Source organism: Schistocerca gregaria, chromosome 4, assembly GCF_023897955.1.
Source record: "Schistocerca gregaria isolate iqSchGreg1 chromosome 4, iqSchGreg1.2, whole genome shotgun sequence".
Taxonomy (NCBI): Eukaryota; Metazoa; Arthropoda; class Insecta; order Orthoptera; family Acrididae; genus Schistocerca; species Schistocerca gregaria.
In genome coordinates, this window is record NC_064923.1 from 363387159 (window position 1) to 363406570 (window position 19412).

Genomic DNA, 19412 nt, shown 5'->3' on the forward strand with positions numbered 1-19412 from the left:
TTCCTATCGTCTTCAATACGTGAGCTGGGGTCTATTCTTCCGAGTTTCCCTGTGAAGGCTACCTCCCAAATGGGTACATCTTTTCCGCGATCATACTGATTTATATCTTCCCTGGTTATGTAAGCGGTATGCGGATATACCCCAGTATATGTAAAAGTCACAGCCTAGGTATTCTGGGTAGTCTTAACATGTTACTCATACACTCGATGGTAAATTTCTAAAAAACTGATCTTCAAAATATTTCTCTTTTGAATAAACCAGCCAACAAAATTTACGGTTAGCTCGCAAAGTGTATTATCATTAACTTTGCTCGCTGCGAGGAGCAATTGTAATATCTCTTTATATTCTGCTAATCATCCCTGCACAATTCTATGAGTGAGTTACGTTTCCTACTTGACCATCTATATACTCACAGAATAGATGCGCAAAGTAGTACAATACTATTACTATTCCATGAGCGCATAATTACTCTTTGTAATATTCTTTCTAGTGTGTGATGAGGGGACTTCTAGGATCTTCTCTGTGTCGAATAGCAGCATTGAATAACTGTAATTTTGCTGTCGAGATTACTGGAAGAAAGAGATTGGAAATATATTGTATGCTTATCAACAGAATAAATAGTGATCATTTACATCCAAGGTGTGTATTGAATTTCATGATACATGTATTCTCTAACTGGAAATTTGCACGGAGGTGTCCTTGCGTTGGTAATGAGAAGGGAACTTCCGATGAATTGGAAACGAACCTGCAATTATTAGATTCAAGAGCTCCATTATTTCATCGGATAATTAAACTCTATCAAAGCAAACTTTCCGCTCGATCTGAGGTTTCCCGACTGCCTACGCAACGCAAGAAAACCAAGACATTTTATTTACACAGGATTGCAGATCGCTTCGAATCATCGAGACTGCGGACAAGGAGAGTCATCTTCCGATTCTGATTAAACAAGTAAAGCTTAATTATAACGTTTTTGAGCGACTGTGATGACTGTGATATGGCTGCTTATGAATCAGATCATTAATAAAATACTAAGAACAAACTTTCCTTTCTCACCAGTAACCAATATAAACACAATATTAATTAAAATTATACCGGGTTCCAGTACCCGTCCGGCACGCATTCTAATTCGTCGCTGCTGGTTCCCCATAAAGTCCCGATGCAGCTGACAACAGTAGTTGCTTCCCTTTCTTTTCCCTTCTCCCACGACCACCTTCAACTTATATGCCATGTTCATGACATACTTAATACAGAGAACTGTTAAAGAGTCAAAGTTCCCAAGGACAATGTACTGAAGCCGCTCAGACCGAATTAAAGGCAACCACAGAAATAGTAAAATACGAAAGTCAGTCTTCCCGTCGGGACTGTGTTTTCTTCAAGAAGGCTGCGCTGCAGGAGCCAGGACAAAAAGGCTGGCTCGGACGGCGATGACAGCGTGGCAATGGCCACAGAGTGAACTAATTGTGGAATAAACAGGTAGCTCACTCGGAGTGAACTGGCTGTGCATGGTCCCTGCACCTTTCTAAATATAACCCTCGGGTAATTCAGTCTTTTTTGCTATCACGTGGCTGGCCTAAGGAAGAGGTGCCTGGCGACAGCGACGTCTGTTGGCGCTTTGATCGCCGTTTGTGTTCGAGGGTGTCGTGGCAGCCCTCGCACATTACCTTCTATGAGGAAGCAGGCTTCCTGTGGAACTTGGGTGTAGTGCGAATTACAGGCGGAGTAGGCGCAAGCTATCGGCATCGCAGACGTTAAGTGATGGCAGAGAAGTGACGTGCATTCGCCTGTTTCTTGTGTTTAATCAGCACAGTTGAGTCAGTTTGGAGACGTGACAGAAAGGCAGAAAGGAGCAACGTATTTAGTCAAGGTCATGACCAGACCGTGAATGAGTTCGTCAGATTTGTTGGGGTATCAGTGTGGACTGTCCAACTTATCGGCAAGGAATGATATACTATTCTCATGTGCAACGACGTAGGTACGGTGATCGTAAAACATTCCTAACCGATAGAATCGAAGATCTGTCACACTCTGCCAATGACAGTCGGCTTCAAATCTGACAGCAACTGCTGCTGGAAGTGAATCGGACCGGCCGTTGTGGCCGAGCGGTTCTAGACGCTTCAGTTCGGAACAGCGTTGCTGCTTCGGTCGCAGGTTCAAATACTGCCTCGGGCATGGATGTGTGTGATGTCCTTAGGTTAGTTAGGTTTAAGTAGTTCTAAGTCCAGGGGACTGATGACCTCAGATGTTAAATCCCATAGTGCTTAGAGCCATCTGAACCATTTTTTGTAAGTGTATCCACGTCATCCAACCAGTTCCCGATCGAACATTGCGAAGGGAACTGCATGCAACGGACATTTGCAGGCGGGTACCTCGACACGTAAAGCCACACGTCATCAGTCAACCAAACACAGCAACTGGACAGCATGTAACTGGAGACGGGGGTCCGACGAGTGGTGATTTTGCCTCTAGTCAGATTATGCGAGGTGTAGTGTGCATCGACATCGCAATAAGGCTTTACCCCGTAGTATGTAGAGGGTTATTCTGTGACCTAATGTACGAGACATGTTCAGAAAGTAAGCATATTGAGACAAAGTAAGCATATTATAGGGTCAAACTGCGTGAAAGATTTCGGCATGAAATCCCGACAAGTGCAAGCCACGTGTTGTTATCCGCTTGCCAGTAGCGGAAGGAATATCGGCGAACGTAATTAAGGTAGGGAGTTAAGCGGAGACAGAAAAAGTTTTCGTGACTAAGACAGGAATGGGAGACCTTCCACTTTGGTGCAAAACAATTGAGGAAACTGTTCGTGAAGACCACCGAGTGACAGTGGATTTCTGCGATGTTTCCACAGTTCTCCAGAACTCTCTTATACGAGACACTCACAGAAACTCTGGGATACTAGAAGCTGTGCGCAAGATGGGTTTCAAATCAGCTGACATAGCAAGACAAGAAAACGGGTCTGCAGGACCCTCAAGTTTCTTGGGGGACTTGAATTTGATTGTGAGGACTTTCTGAGCTCTATTGTGACTGGAGATGAAACGTGTGTGGCTCTTACATACCTGAGACAAAAAGTTGTCACAGTGGCGTCACATCAATTCCCTATCTGCCGAAAAATTCTAAGCCGCAATTCCGGTGGAAAAATCATGGCCGAAGTGTTTTTGGGACCGAAAAGGCATCGAATTCATTGATTTTCTGGCTTGGGTGGAGACTATCAACGCACAACTAAATTGTGACACCCTAAAAAATGAGTATTCGTAATAGAAGGAGACTAATGCTGACGGTGAGAGCGTGCTTGTTGCACAACGTCCGTACCCACACAGCCTTAGACACCAAGGACCTCTTGGTCTCATTTGGTTGGCATCTTTCGAACCATACATCTTATTCTTCTGACTTTCCACCTTCATGTTATCTTCTTTTCACCTCACTGAAGGCACACATGACTGGACGTAAATTTTCAACAGACGAACAGGTGCAAAAATAGGTTCCGAAGTGGAGGAAGAAGCTCGCGGAAGATTTCTTAACCGGCCGGAGTGCCCAAGCGGATCTAGGTGCTACAGTCTGGAGCCGCGCGACCGCTACGGTCGCAGGTTCGAATCCAGCCTCGGGCATGGATGTGTGTGATGTCCTTAAGTTAGTTAGGTTTAAATAGTTCTAAGTTCTAGGGGACTGATGACCTTATCAGTTAACTCCCATAGTGCTCAGAGCCATTTGAACCATTTTGAGAGGTCTTAGAGGAGGCCGTAAAGAACATTGTACCGTAGCCTACAACATTCACTGAACGGGATGGCGACTATGTGGAAAAATAGTCTGCAAGTCTATCAAAAATATCGTGTAATTTAGGTTCAAATACAATTTTTTTCTACAAAACATAAAAGTCTATTAAACTTAATTTCTGAACATGTCTCGTACCATGACTTGGACCCACTGAATATAAACTGGCATATAACTTCCTGGAAGATTCTCTCTGGAAATGAACCGGAATATTTATTTCAGTACTAGCTGACAAACCTGGCATTTCCCGGGTATTTATTTTGCCACTTTTCTATTAGAAACAAAAACAAAAAAGAGAACTGTGTTTGTAGTGCAATATCCAAAAAATTTCATTTCCATATATTCGTGAATACATCTCTGAAATTAAGAAATAGTCCTACAAAGAAAGATTCTAATGTGAAAGTTTATAAGTACTGTACCCCAGACAGTTCCTGTACACTGGCCGTTGCTTTGCGTCTCTACACGATTTTGAATACGTCTCTATGGCAACGCCTCTTCATAGCTCTATAGATGGCAATTGTCTCGCCTACAGCCGTTTGCGTTTCGCAGTTGAAAGCTGTCAAATTCACTGCCAGGTGTCAGGGATTCCCTTGAATCGACTGTAGGGGTGTCTTACTTCTAAAGAATAAATATATCAAAGAATAAATACATCAAAAAGCATGATTCAGCATTTGTCGATCTCATCTCGATGTTTATGACATATCTCTTGAACTATGTGCCGTGCAGCGATATATTTTATAAGGTACATTCAGCGGCATTTGTGAATACTGTCTGCTGTAATGTTATGTGAGCCTCACTGCCCTTTTTTTAACTAATTTGTGCCTGATTTTATTCTGAGAAGTTCAGTAATGTATGTAAATACAGTGAATGTAAATGTGATTCAAAAAGTACTTCAAATGAAGTGAAGCGCAGCGGGACAGCAACAAACTCTTTAGCGCGCAATCCCCGCAATGATAGTAGTTGTGAATCTTTGAGTATAGACTCTAAAAAAAAGACAATTGCTTTATTTAAAAAAAGGGACTGTAAATCTGTATCTTGTGGAAAGAGGACGTGTTGGTAGACCGTCGCTCAGAACGTATTGTTGCATTTAATGAAAATTGCTGTTTCAATGATAAAACCGAGTAAATTATGTGTAATAGTTGCCAAACATTTATATATACATATTTTCTGGAAGTGATGAACAGAAATATGTTGTTTGGAAAAGGAGATGAACTTCATTGTCGTCGCCGACTATCAATCGACAGAACTGTAAGTGTACAAAGTTCACTAAAATAGAGGAAAGGAAATGCATTCTCTATAGCTTTCATTCAGTACGTAACAACCTCTCATAATTTCTTAATTGCAGTAATTGGATTTTGTTCTTGTATAATAGTATGGTGATGATCTCCATTGACCAATTTTGATGCAGCAGGACACGTAGTTTGAAGGAAGTTTGTGTACCAAGCAATCTCCTTTTCTCACCAAAAGCAGATTGCTATTTGATCTTATTTACTTAGTGGTCCCTTAGGTATGAAAAGCTACGAAAACTTGGGCTCAAAGCTGTCCGTAATACGGCCAATTAACTAAGAGAGTCGTATTTTAAACCTTAAAGAACAATAACTTCCTCCAAATTATAATACGCCACCTACTGGTGCAGAAGCTGGTCATTCAAGGAGGCAGCAACCAGTTACGAGTTAAAGTAAAAATCTCAATCAAAAATCAATCTCTCTCTCTCTCCAAATCAAATCAATCTCTCTCTCTCTCCAAATACGTATATAAATATTCATATTATTAAACTAAAAGTCAAATATGTTGCGAATAGAGTCAGTAGCACAGAAGCAATAAATTTAAACGTCATGCATGATGCGCCAGTTTTCTACACGTAGTTTGCTGTTATCCCAGAGTGACTTTTGCCTGACAATAAGGGATATGTGTTCCATGTATGGTTGAAATTGGCAGAGTGATTTAGCAGATGTGGAAAATACGCACATACATCCATTTTAATAGTATGTGTGTATTCTCGGTGACATCTCCACGATGAGAGTACTACGAAGGCTCCTGTTTCCCAGGGGAGCAGCCTCGTTCATGAGGTTGAGCGGACACATTCCTAGTTTGGCGAACATCCAGGCAATCTATCACATCTTTCCTGGCTCGCTACATCATCCGTTCTTTATCCTATATATCTGGGACTGTTTAAAACAGCGGGCTCCTGTGTCACACGACCTCGGATGCCGAAAGGGAGCGTACAGTGCTGTGTCTTTTTACGTAAATTGCCTTTTTAGTTTTCTTGGCTCTGTTCAGTGGGTCGCGGTAGCAATGTTTTTCCGAAAATTTTACAGTGCTGCAGGATCGTACTGATCAAACATTTTTCGAATGAGGGGCACTGTAACTCGTCATATCTGATAGTTAAAAAAATTCTTCAGAGTCGTAAAAGATTCTCCTGATGTCTAATCCTTTACTAAGAGATTCAGAGACATTGCATAAGACTTCAGTCTTCAAGCATGCGTCCATATTGTTAGCTGCTCCAAACATTAGCTCTTGCGGAAAGCGTTTGATCAAAAATGCCGGTGGTTTACGGATGCACGAATCATTCTGATTGTAGCCTGAAGTAAAAAAAAATCTCTTTTCATTCGTAGTGGTCTCGTTCAAGCGATATTTTCTTCTGTATACATGAATCTGGGTTGCACTATTTCCTTCTACTGTAGTGATTTTGTTTCTGTCATTTTATCTGTGAGACCAGCTCGAATAGCTCTCTGTATGAATACTGTGGGAAGGCGAGATTGAAAATTGATCAAACATAGCATAATATCTCATCATTTCCGGGAAGAGGACATTGACCGAACATAAGTTTGGTTAATCCGCATTGCCGAAAATGTTGGATTCCGAAAGCAGTGTTTTCACATCACATACATCACTTCTTGGTTATTCGAAATGGGTATCAAGAAGAAAGTTACATTAACAAAGCTAAATGCGTCTTATCATAGGATCTAATACGTATTTAAGACCAGAAGAACGTCTATTTTCTTCACGAAAACGTTGTAATATTCAGACAACGTATTACTTCCCCCACCCCCCACATGCTTCTCCCGTATTGACCACGAGCAGAAAATTCGAGAAATCAGAGCCAATACAGAGGCCTACCGACAATCATTCTTTCCACGCACTATTCGCGAGTGGAACAGTGTTGGAGGGATCAGATAGTGGTACCGAAAGTACCCTTTGCCACACACCATTAGGTGGCTTGCGGAGTTTGATGTGAAAGATTTACTATTTCTGAGACTCAAATCAGTTATTAAAGAATTGACTTCATCTTCGCACTTTCTCTTCTAATTAATTAGTGATCTCTAAATGTCGCACTTATAGTACGAGGGCTGTCCAGAAATGTCGCGAAATGGAAACCACAGTGAAAACCAGAAACGCTTTATTTGCAACAGTTAGGTACACCTCCCACCTACTTCTCTACGTAGCCGCCGCTCCAACGTCACGTTTTGTCGTATTGTTGTATCAACTTCCCAATATCCTCGTCATAAAAAGCAGCCGCCTGTACTTTCCGTCAGTTATCTGCACTGGTCTGCAGCTCGAAAAATTTTTGTCTTCATAGCCAGCGGTTCTTGTGGGCAGAGATGAGACTCAGGGGGAGCCAATTACGGACTGTGTTGTGGGTGATCCCTTCTCATCGGAAACGTTGCAGGAGCATCTTCGTTGCCCCTGCACCGTGCGGCCGAGAATTGGCAAGAAGAAGGAATTGCTCGACAGTTGTGCCTGCATGGCACAGGCGAAATCTCTAACCAGGCCCTCACACTTGGCGGGAGACGCTATTCCCTATGCATCTTTACGTGCTCGCTGTTCAATCAAAACTGAAAATAGCAAAGCGGCACTATCCGCGGGCGTACTAGAGACACTGCCCAACACATCTGTGCAAAGTTTCACCGGATTTTCCCAGTGGTTTCCATTTCGCGACCGATCGTAACTTACTTTCTGGACAGCCCTCGTATTATGGTATATAATAGAACTTTTTAAACTAAAACACATTAAATAATCACTCGCATAAATAACTAGTTGCAGTTTCGGAAAAACTTGAAAGCTATATTTTGTTGTCTTATCAGGGCTTCAGTTAGAGTTCCAGTCTCTTATTAATGCTTTCATAAGTACTGTCTCATTAGGTATTATTAATCAGTTCAGGTAAAAATATTTTCAGTATGAATTCAGTGGAAGTCCACTGAATAATGTTTAGCGCTTTATAAAGTCTTACTGTGTGTATGCTACATCACAAGACTTTACGTTAATTGACAAAGCTGTGCAATCAAACGTGACTGAAGACATATTGATACGAACTGAGACAATATATTTACAACATAAAACATATTCTTTTATTTTCATTTGTTACAATGATTGTATTGTATTGTACTGTATGTTAACCGGGGGCCTAGAAACGACGGAGAGGCTCCGACCCCGCTGCAGCCGCAGTGGTCCACAACCCGTCCACCGCAGTCCACTTCACCCCTCCGCCGCCCCACCCACACCGAACCATTCTTTCAGGGTTATTGTGCGCTTAGGCCCCAGGTGGAACTCCCCCCTCCCCCCCCCCCCGCCACACACACGGAGGGGGTGGGGGGGGGGGGACTTCTCACACCAGACGAGTGTAGCCCCGATGTTTGCGTGGTAGAGTAATGGTGGTGTACGCTTAAGTGGAGAACTTGTTCGAGCAGCAATCGCCGACATAGTGTAGCTGAGGCAGAATAAGGGAAACCAGCCCGCATTCGCCGAGGCAGATGGATAACCGCCTAAAAACCATCCACAGACTGGCCGACTCACCGGACCTCGACGTAAATCCTCTGGGCGGATTCGTGCCGGAGAACAGGCGCTCCTTCCCGCCCGGAAAGCAGAGCGTTAGACCGAACGGCAAACCGGGCGGGCTGTTACAATAATAAACAGTGTCTTGACACAGCCGGAAACATCATCTTCGTGCGGTACTTAGCTGCCGCGTCGACCACAAGTTGGCCCAGCGTCTCAAAGTGGGCAAATAGCGCCAGATGACCCCTTCACTGACGTCAAGATCTCGTGTTGTACGTGAAACAGGCAGAAAAACACATTTGTAGCGTTTGTTAACTATACTTAATGTAATGAAATTATTAATCACTTGCTGAAATAAAACAGCTTAACCTACTGTACCATGGATTATGACGGTGGCATAACGCATAACGGAACAACTTCAAAAGTTACACTTACCAGGCATCATCCCATAAATATGGTGATATTGTCATAAAATTATGGCTTCAGTTGGATATGCCACACCTGAAGAGACTTGAATGTCTTTCCTCGCCGAACTGAGGTCATTTTCTAGCCTAGAGGTGGTATTACACAATATCAGCGTGATATATCCTGACGATGACTAATGTATTATCCTGTGTGCCTATCAAATATACTGAAACAATAGTATGGTTGCAGCCACCGAACACAGCAGTATAGACAGCAAACAGAAAAGGAAATTAAAGAGAAATGTGGAACAGGAATTAACTTTCTAGGAGGAGAAGTAAAAGCTTTAAGGTTTTCCGATGACATCAGTGTCCTGACAGAGTGCCCGCTCACTTTCTTGTAGTCAGGGACGGGCACTGGCCCCTTCTACAGAGGGCTTGCTAAGAGGCGGGGTATATTTTAAAAGAAACGTGAATTAATGATGTAAAGTAGAATCACTGTTAATGAAGTCTGTAGAATAGTATAGTTAGTAAAGTAGTGATAAAAAAGCTTAGTCAGGAACTGAAAAGGAGCTGTGAAATCAGTTGAATGGAAAGGATAGCGTCTGGAAAAGAGACTAACACGAACACCAACGAAAGTAAAATAAGGGTAACGGAATGTAGTCGAATTAAATGAAGTGATCCTGAAGGAATTAGATTACGAAATGAAACTTGAAGTAATTGACGACTCGTACTATTTGTGCATCAAAATTAATTGACGGTGGCCGTAAACAAAAGGATATAAAAAAGAGACTTGTGAGAAAGAAAAAGATCCAGGTTTAACGTCCCACCGAGATTGGTTTCGAAAGATGGAACAGCAGAAAAATTTGTAGATGCTGAATATAAAGTTCTGCAATGAGGCCTAGGTCCACAACCTTAATGTAAATGTTGAATGAAGTGATTCCGTGTACGAAGAGAACTGAGGAGAAAAGGGTTTTAGTCTTTAAGTCAATGTAATCAGTTTTTAGTTTTGCCAAATTCCGTGCATCATATTCGCGACAATTAGCTATGACGTAGAACGTTTTAGTTTATTAACAAATAGGATACATTTACACTGTTGAACAATGCTACATCCTCGTCGTTTACATTACTGTTCTTTCTATTCTTATTATTTGATCACAGAACTTAACTAAAAGGCGGGATACGTTGACAGGACACATCTTGAGGAATCAATGCATAGTTAGTATGACAATGAATGGTAGCGTAAGAGAAGGGGGCGGGGTTAAAAATTGAGAAATTGCTGATGGTGACTGAGGGTTGAATATTGTACGAAATGCAGTTTCAAATATATGGGGGCTATGCAAAGACGAAGAGATCTGCGAAGAATAGACTTGCGTGTAAGGTTGCATCAAACCAGTGTTCGGATCAAACAGCACTACATATCATTTCCAAAACATTTTACTCCTAAAGCGATTGTCTGTCCCCTCTGATAAAGCGGTTCTCGCACGAGTGTTAGTAACAGTGTTCTGCGTTGTTACCTGTTGGGATGCCCATTCCTTCTCTATAGGGCCAGTAAAAAGAGTGTCGCACCGACGAACTTCGTCAAGTTCCTCCACAACAGTCCGGGGAATGTATCTGCTCTCAACGCAGCCCATGACAAAAGGTCCCGGTATTTATGTTATACCATTTAGACAGCGCAGGGAGGACAAAGGAGGAGTTAAATCTAAGGGACATTATCTTACAGCGGCGTTGAGCCAGGGAAAGTGGAAGACTGAATGTATCTCGAGTTGGATACCACAGTACACAAAGTGGGCCAGAAGTCACTGTGATCTGTCTGTTAACCCCATGTAAGTAACCCTCAAGTTAGTTTCCATCGCGACGTTAAAGCTGTAAGGTGCTCCTATGTTTTCTGCTGATCGCTCTGCACGAGTAGTGAATAAGATCCTTAACTCCGTGTTTTGTTCTATATGTGGTTGAGTTGCCTAGTCAGTCAGTCATGCAGCGCTGGGGCATTCTTATTTGAGGCATAGTAGTGGAACACCTGAGTTTTCCAGACAATGAGATCTGTTATTTGTGAATCTGGGAGAAACTATCTGTAATACTTTTATGGGGATGATGAATCATTTGCAACACTTTCTTGTTCTTTATACTGATGGAGAAGGAGGAATTTTAAAGGTAATGAAGGCATGTGAAAGAATGAAATATTGGTTTGTCAGAACTACTAACTGAAGGAAATTCTTGTCCCTCAGATAACTAATAACTTTTGTGATTACTGTTAGTTTGAGCTCATGCAATTGCTTGAGATGTCTGTAATTTTTGTAATGAGAGAATTTCGTAATTGTTAGTCTTCTTATGTTGTTCAGTCCTTTTTGTCAATAATCAGATTTTAATTTTTCAAGAAGGATTTTCCTAAAAGTAAAACCTACCTCCATGGCTTCTAGTAAGGTTTTGAAAATTTTGTCGTTTGTGCATTGCACTTTATGCTACACAAAGTCAAAGATCGTTTCTAACAAGCAAAAAGAAAGAATTTAGTAGTGAGTAGTTTATTTTCCTTTAGTTGTTGCATCTGCAGACTTTTATTTGCTTTTGAGAATATCAGTACTCCAGACACAAAGACAGCATGCTGAGCAGGAGGTAAGTCACATTTATTTCAGTGCAGATCTCACCTTGCGTTCTTGAGCAAACAGTGCGTAGTCATGATTGTCAGGTGCCGTGCTTGCAAGCAGATCAATTTGCGGTGAATACTGCCGGTAATTTCAAACAATTATTTACTTCTGAGTAGAGCTATAATTTATTTTTGTGGATATTCCAAGTTAAACACTGCACAGTCACGCAACGCTCGTAATGTACTTCGGTACTGAGATTTAGTTACATAGTTTTCACTGAGAAAACAGTTTCCTTTGGCATTTAATTCGATTCATTTTCTTTTTTTCAAATTTTGCTTTCCGTAAAGTTTAAAGGATTATTTCACGACAATGTTCACATGCGCAACACTGGGAGAATTCTCAACTGAATGCAATACCTAAAGTAAACGATAGATGAGGAGAAATTTTTTGAAATCGATGTATTCATTTTTCTCACACATACACTATTTTTTACATAAACCTTACAAAGCAAGCTCAAGGCAGTTATTTTGGTTTGCTGCCCTTTAGACCGTCACATTTACTGCTAGGAGTTCTCTCATCATTTTGATATTTCTTACGATCGTCATTACCGATGGTAATATTTGAACAGAAAATATGTAAAGCGCTATAATTGTTGGAATATTCGTTACCGTTATTAAAATTACAACAGAAATTTGTATGCCGTGGTGCGACTGCTGTGTACCTAATTGTGCTCCCTAGTTATACTTCCATGGTTATTATTTTTCTGGATCTTCTTCACAGCTATGCTAAACGAATAACATTAGAAGCTGCGTTAAACGATACGAAATAAAATTGGTGAAAGAGATGCGAACAATTCTATGTAACGTATAGGCACATCCTTCATTGATTTTATGACGTTGAATTGTTGGGCGTAACGATGGAAGTTTTAAAACAGACACGAGTATCTCAATGAAGATCGCTGCGTTTGTGCCACATTTTTCGACCACATTAGATTTTATTATTTTAGTTATTCTTGCTGTAAGTGAGACTTCTACTTGCTGTCAGTCAGACAAAAACATTCAGTAGCAGCAAGGTAGGGACAGATGTGCGGCAGATGGTTTCAGAGCATGGGAAAGCGCCTGCTAGCTGTGACTGTATCATGCTGGACTGCAGTGCTACACTCCTCCAGTCATAGGATCAACGTTAGTTGCACTGATTGCAAATAGTAATTTCGTAAAGTCATTACCTAAAGTAAAAACGCAAATAAGAAGATTTTAACTTGGTCATTATTGGTGGAAGACGATGAACTAATCAGAAGCGCGCACTGAATAAACAGGCGCCAAACAGTCACTATAACTGACTGTGAGTCTTTTACTGCGAACGAGGGAGGCAGCGCACATCGGGACGGTCAAAGGATATACGGGGCCGATGATATTCGTCGCAATTAATAGTGACTCGGAAAACATTTGTGTTTGTAACAACTCAGTAGAAGTTTTTATAAGGTTTGAACAAATGCAACACGCGCTTTGCTGTCCGCGTGCTGTTACACTTAAATTTGGTTACGGTTTGAGGTGCGGTAGCCGCGCGGGATTAGCCGAGCGGTCTGTGGCGCTGCAGTCATGGACTGTGGGGCTGTTCCTGCCGGAGGTTCGAATCCTCCCACGGGCGTGTGTGTGTGTGTGTTTGTCCTTAGGATAATTTAGATTAAGTAGTATGTAAGTGGGACTGATGACCTTAGCAGTTAAGTCCCATAAGATTTCACACACGTTTGAACATTTGAGGTGCGGTTTCTTATGACAGCAGGAACTCTCTCATGGTTATCCTACGCACCATGACTGCAAATTTGTACGTCAGTCTGCTGATTTGGCCTGCTGTGGACAGCATTCAAGGGAATGTTTTCCAACAAGATAACGCTCGACGACGTACCATTCTCGTAAATCGACATCCGCTGTTTGTCGACATGTTGCTTTGGCCTGCTCGGTCATGAGATCTCTCTCCAATCGAGCATGTACGAGACATCATCGGACTACAATTCCAGCGTCATCCAGAAGCAGCATTAATCGTCCCTGTACTGACCGGCCAGGTTCAACAGGTGCGGAACTCCATCCCACAAACTCACATCCGGCGTCTGTACAAGATAATGTAAGCACGTATACGGGTACACAGCAGCAAGGTTAGCACGTCCTAACCTGCTGGATTGTATTACAGTGTCAATGGTTGTTAAGAACGCAGTCCTAGTACTCATCGCACTGCGAACTGTGGTTTTCGACCGCGAAATGTGTGACAACCAACGCCGCAAGGGAACCGTTGGCTTCATGACGCCCTTTATGCCACTCCTGAGGCCTTTTCGTGTCTATACTGAGCAGCCTTGTATCTGAAATGTATTACTCGACCACCCATAAGAAAACTGAGCGACACGTGCTTTGGACGGTACAATATAACGAGTAACCGAAAATCATTTGTCGTGTTGAACATTGCCTTGCATTCAGCATTCTAGCGGTTAGAATGTTTATTTATGTAGCAGCAGTTCTGATTTACAATCAGTTCTATCGGGCTCACATTAACCTGTGGTCTTGTGATGTTAATCGCTTAAATATGTTACCAAAAGATTTTATTACTTCTTTTTTGGTCTTGCGACTATTTTTTCTGACAGTATATTTAGCCGGACACGGCCGTAAAACCCGCACTTGTCGGAGACACCTGGTAATCCGAAGTATTAACTGGAGCTGCGAAAGTTGGTCGATGAGCCAACACTCGGCTGGGATGGACGCCCCGCGCTGTCCGGCACACCTCCTGGCCATTGCTGGTAGCCTGGCAGCCGCGGAGGCTCGGAGGCCGTGACGTGTGTCCTCGTGGATCAATCGACTCCCGCCCCCAGCCACACACACACACACACACACACACACACACACACACTCACAGAACGACGGCGACTTGCCAGCGCACCGCCGACCGCCGAGCGTGGGGGCGGGAGATCGTCCACCTGATTCATAACCCTGCGTACGGCACATTTAGCAGAGCATGAAATAAAAGAAAGTTGCGTGTTAAGCGTCACTTTCAATGTTTTCTACACTTTTATTTTCCCTTAAATCGCGATCTGATCCTTTCAAAGTTTCGCAGAGGTATTAAGTAACCAGTATCGATATGCCATGTCGACCCTTCGAGTAGTCTCTCTCTCCATCTACATCTACATGGATGCTCTGAAAATCACATTTAAGAGCCTGGCAGAGGGTTCATCGAACCACCTTCACAATTCTCCGTTATTCCAATCTCGTATAGTGCGCGGGAAGAATGAACGCCTATATCTTTCCGTACGAGCTCTGATTTCCTAATTTTATCTTTGTGATCGTTCCTCCCTATTTAAGTCGGTGTCAACAAAATGTTTTCGCATTCGGAGCAGAAAGTTGGTGATTGGAATTTAGTGAGAATATTCCGTCGCAACGAAAAACGCCTTTCTCTTAATGATGTCCAGCCCAAATCCTGTATCATTTCAGTGACACTCTCTCCCATATTTCGCGATAATACAAAACGTGCTGCCTTCCTTTGAAGTTTTTCGGTGTACTCAGTCCTATCTGGTAAGGATCCCACACAGCGCAACAGTATTCTAAAAGAGGACGGACAAGCCTAGTGTAGGCAGTCTCGTTAGCCTTCCCCACAATACTTTCTATGTGCTTCTTCCAATTTAATTTGTTCGCAATTGTAATTCCGAGGTATTTAGTTGAATTTATGGCTTTTAGATTCGACTGATTTATCGTGTAACCGAAGTTTAACGCGTTCTTTTTAGCACTCGTGGATGACCTGACACGTTTCTTTATTTAAGGTCAACTGCCACTTTTCGCACCATTTAGATATTTCTTCTAAATCGTTTTGCAGTTTGTTTTGATCTTCTGATGACTTTGTTAGTCGATAAACGATAGCGTCATCTGCAAACAACCGAAGACGGCTGCTCAGATTGTCTCCCAAATCATTTAAATAGATAAGGAACAGTAAAGGGCCTATAACACTACCTTGGGAAACGCCAGAAATCACTTCTGTTTTACTTGATGACTTTCCGTCAATTACAACGAACTGTGACCTCTCTGACAGGAAATCACAGATCCAGTCACATAACTGAGACGATATTCCATAAGCAAGGGATTTCACTACGAGCCGTTTGTGTGGTACCGTGTCAAAAGCCTTCCGGAAATCCAGGAAAACGGAATCGATCTGAAATCCCTTGTCAATAGCACTCAGCACTTCATGTGAATAAAGAGCTCTCTCTCTCTCTCTCTCTCTCTCTCTCTCTCTCTCTCTGTCTCCTTCGACACAACAAGGTGGCATCTTTATCTTTCGTGAGGTCTGTAAAATTCCAGCCAGCAAGAGACAGAAGTTAGGTTTGGGCCATGCTTCCGAGTAAGCCAAAAACACTTTCGTTCCGGGGCGTCGAACAAAGAGTTTCCGCAATTCAGAGGCAGCCACTGCAGTTCCGATATTTGGTGAAATCGTTTCAGTTGACTTAATTCATTCATGTGATATTCGTATCGCACATTTTGTTTTGCAATAATTTTACGTGGTAAACTTGCAATCAAGTATGCACATGAACGTATGTTCAGAAGCGACAATTACAGAGTTTCAGTGTGTATATGCTATTCGTAAATTTCTAAGCTGTTTACTAAATCTTGTTGTAATCATACAGTCTTTCACCATTCTCTACAGCACTTAAGTTTTTCTGCCATTTCGTGGAAATCGCTTGTATGAAACTTGAATATATGTAATTTCTGGAATTTCGACTTTCGTCTCACGCGTGTTGTGAATCCTACGTAGGTTGAGGCCGCTGTAGTTTGATTTGAAGGCAATATACATACTTTATTTCACTTTACTGTTACTCGTTTCTGCTTTGCTACATCATTTACTGCATATTTGTACATTTGTATGACGCATTCCGTGTCTGATATCTGGTCGTGCGGTAGCGTTATTGCTTCCCACGCCCGGGTTCCCGGGTTCGTTTCCCGGCGGGGTCAGGGATTTTCTCTGCCTCGTGATGGCTGGGTGTTGTATGATGTCCTTAGGTTAGTTAGGTTTAAGTAGTTCTAAGTTCTAGGGGACTGCTGACCATAGATGTTGTCCCGTAGTGCTCAGAGCCATTTCGTCTGATATCTTGTGCACACCTGTTGCAATCATTCACCTTATGACTATTCAGTGATTACAGATAGTGCGGGTAATGAAATAACTCAGTTCGAACTCAATTTTCCCGCATTAGTGATGATAAATACCCTGTTCTCTGCACGTATAAGTAATTGTGAAAGTACGTTGTGACGCTCGTTCCTCAGTGTGTGTGTTCATGAATCCTCCAAATGACTTGCACAAAAGCAAGGTAGTTATCTCTTGAGCACTTGGTAATAGTTCATACAGATTCAATTTTTCGAGACGTATCATTATTCAAATGATCTGGAGACGTTTCGTCGAGTCACTGTGACCTCAGTCAATGGCCACGATTTCATTGCACCATGTAAAGTCGTAAGTTGCTCACTTCCACACCCTGTAATTTTGATCGAATTTTACGAGTCACTTTAACAATACATGATGTTCAAATAGGCAAGCTATTGGTGCCAATTACTGGTAAAGGTGTGCTACTGCAAATATTCCTTTTTCTGTTGCAGAACTCAATTGCATTACAAAATTGTTTTTTGGGTCCTGAATTTACAGATGAAGAGTATAAGCCACAGCTTCACTAAACCAACGGTTAAGGATACCTCTTGCTACAGTCATTTAGTATCGTAAACATAGCTACTGGTCTACGTAACGGGGTCGTGTAAGACGATGCGGTAACACAGCGGGCCCAATCAGCTCATGATCTCTCAGACATCTTGAAAATGCATCTCCATAAATGCATGTGGGTTTTCGTGAATCAGCCCGCATCTCGTGGTCGAGCGGTGGCGTTCTCGCTTCCAACGCCCGGGTTCCCGGGTTCGATTCCCGGCAGGGTTAGGGATTTTCTCTGCCTCGTGATGGTCATCAGCCCCTAGAACTTAGAACTACTTAAACCTAACTAACCTAAGGACATCACACAACACCCAGTCATTACGAGGCAGAGAAAATCCCTGATCCCGCCGGGACACAAATAACATATCGCATAAATGCATGCGATATGATAAAACGACACAGTAGAACTGGCCCACAAATCACAACCACAGTTGAAAAATCCAGTTCCGTAAATTCAAGCACATTGGCAACTAGAACTTCAAAAGCAAAATTACAGTCGATAAATAAACACACAGCATCTGGAGTACCAAACCGCAAAATGAAAGCTTATCTTTGTAACCAAAGGTAACTCAATAATCAATGAAAATGTGTCATATGTTATATGTAATGTTTAATACGAATTAATATATACTGCCACCTCATAAAGTATTTACCATTTCTCCTGAAATACCGAGTACATATGTTCACCTACCCATTTATGAACGAGGCAAAAGTTCTATCATTTCCAACTCACTTACAACCGATACTAAACGAAAAATATTTTGTTTGTCTTCGGAATTCCTGCTCTATGTTAAAACGGAATGAAAGATTTAACTTAAACATCACCAGGAAGAATGTATTGTTGATTGTACCATCCCAGCAGTCCGCAGATCTCAAAAAATGGCTCAAATGGCTCTGAGCACTATGGGACTTGACTTCTGAGGTCACCAGTCCCCTACAACTTTGAACTACTTAAACCTAACTAACCTAAGGACATCACACACATGCATGCCCAAGGCAGGATTCGAACCTGCGCAGGTCTCAGCAATACCACAGTTTCTAAAATAGATCACTGATAATATGGGTTAATTTATATTAAGTTTCTTAGTGTTAGTGGAGTTAAGGGCGATTTACATATGCAAGATGGCATAGATATGCGAATATGGTCAATCGATGGAAAAGAAATCAGAAAACATTGATAAGTTAGCAAAGGAGAGACTCTCCACTAGAAGTTTCTCTCGGTTAGGGGACAGGCGTAGAAACAGTTAAGGACTTAAAGAAAAGTAAGGAAAGCTGTTAAATTTTTGAATCGTAGCTGTAAATCGATCCAGACCGCCACAGCGTAAGTGCCTGGAAACTTCGGCGAAACCAGATGAGGCTTTCCACTTGTGGCGCCAGAAGAAGACAGCTTAAGAAGTTCAGCATCAGGTCCAGTGTTAATAGAGGGAGCAGAGGAGAGTTCCAGGGAACTCGGAAGGTTGGAGGAAAATTTAATGCTTAATCAGAATGGATAATCGATTTAAACTTCGCTACGGGATACGAGAAATTACTGTTGACATAATGCGACGTATTCTTCAGCTACAACGAACAGAATAACTTTCTCCCTAACGATTTAATTGAAACATACACGAACCTTAGCCTCTTGGACTGAGACGCATGCTACCGGACATAAGCTTAATGAAGAAAAACTGTGCTTGTCTTCGCAAGTTCAGTGAGTGAGCACAGATTTAAGATACTTCTTACTGGGAAGTCGAATATACCGTTTGCACTCAGAGGAGTAACGGAAGTACCACTTTATGAAATGCGTAAGAAAGGAACCTGAACAGACAACACATCTAGTCATCCTGCATAAGATGTACTTCTGCCGGTTAATGGAATGATTATTGTTACACTGTAGACGGCGTAAGAAGGTCCCTGACAGCTCATAGCTCATGCTTTCAATTGCAAAGCGTTAATGACTATATGCGGAAACATTAGCCATCTACAGCGGTGTGACAATATTGAGGCACTGCCATAGAGACATTTACAAAGTGGCGTCACGTTAGTGGTTGAACTAGACCGGCGAAGTTGTCGAGTCAGGCCCACTGCAGTTGTCAGCCAACCATATATATCTTCCACCTTGTGATGCATCACTCATACAGCCAGTAGACCGAATTGTGAGTACGGCTGTGGAAAGAACGAAGAC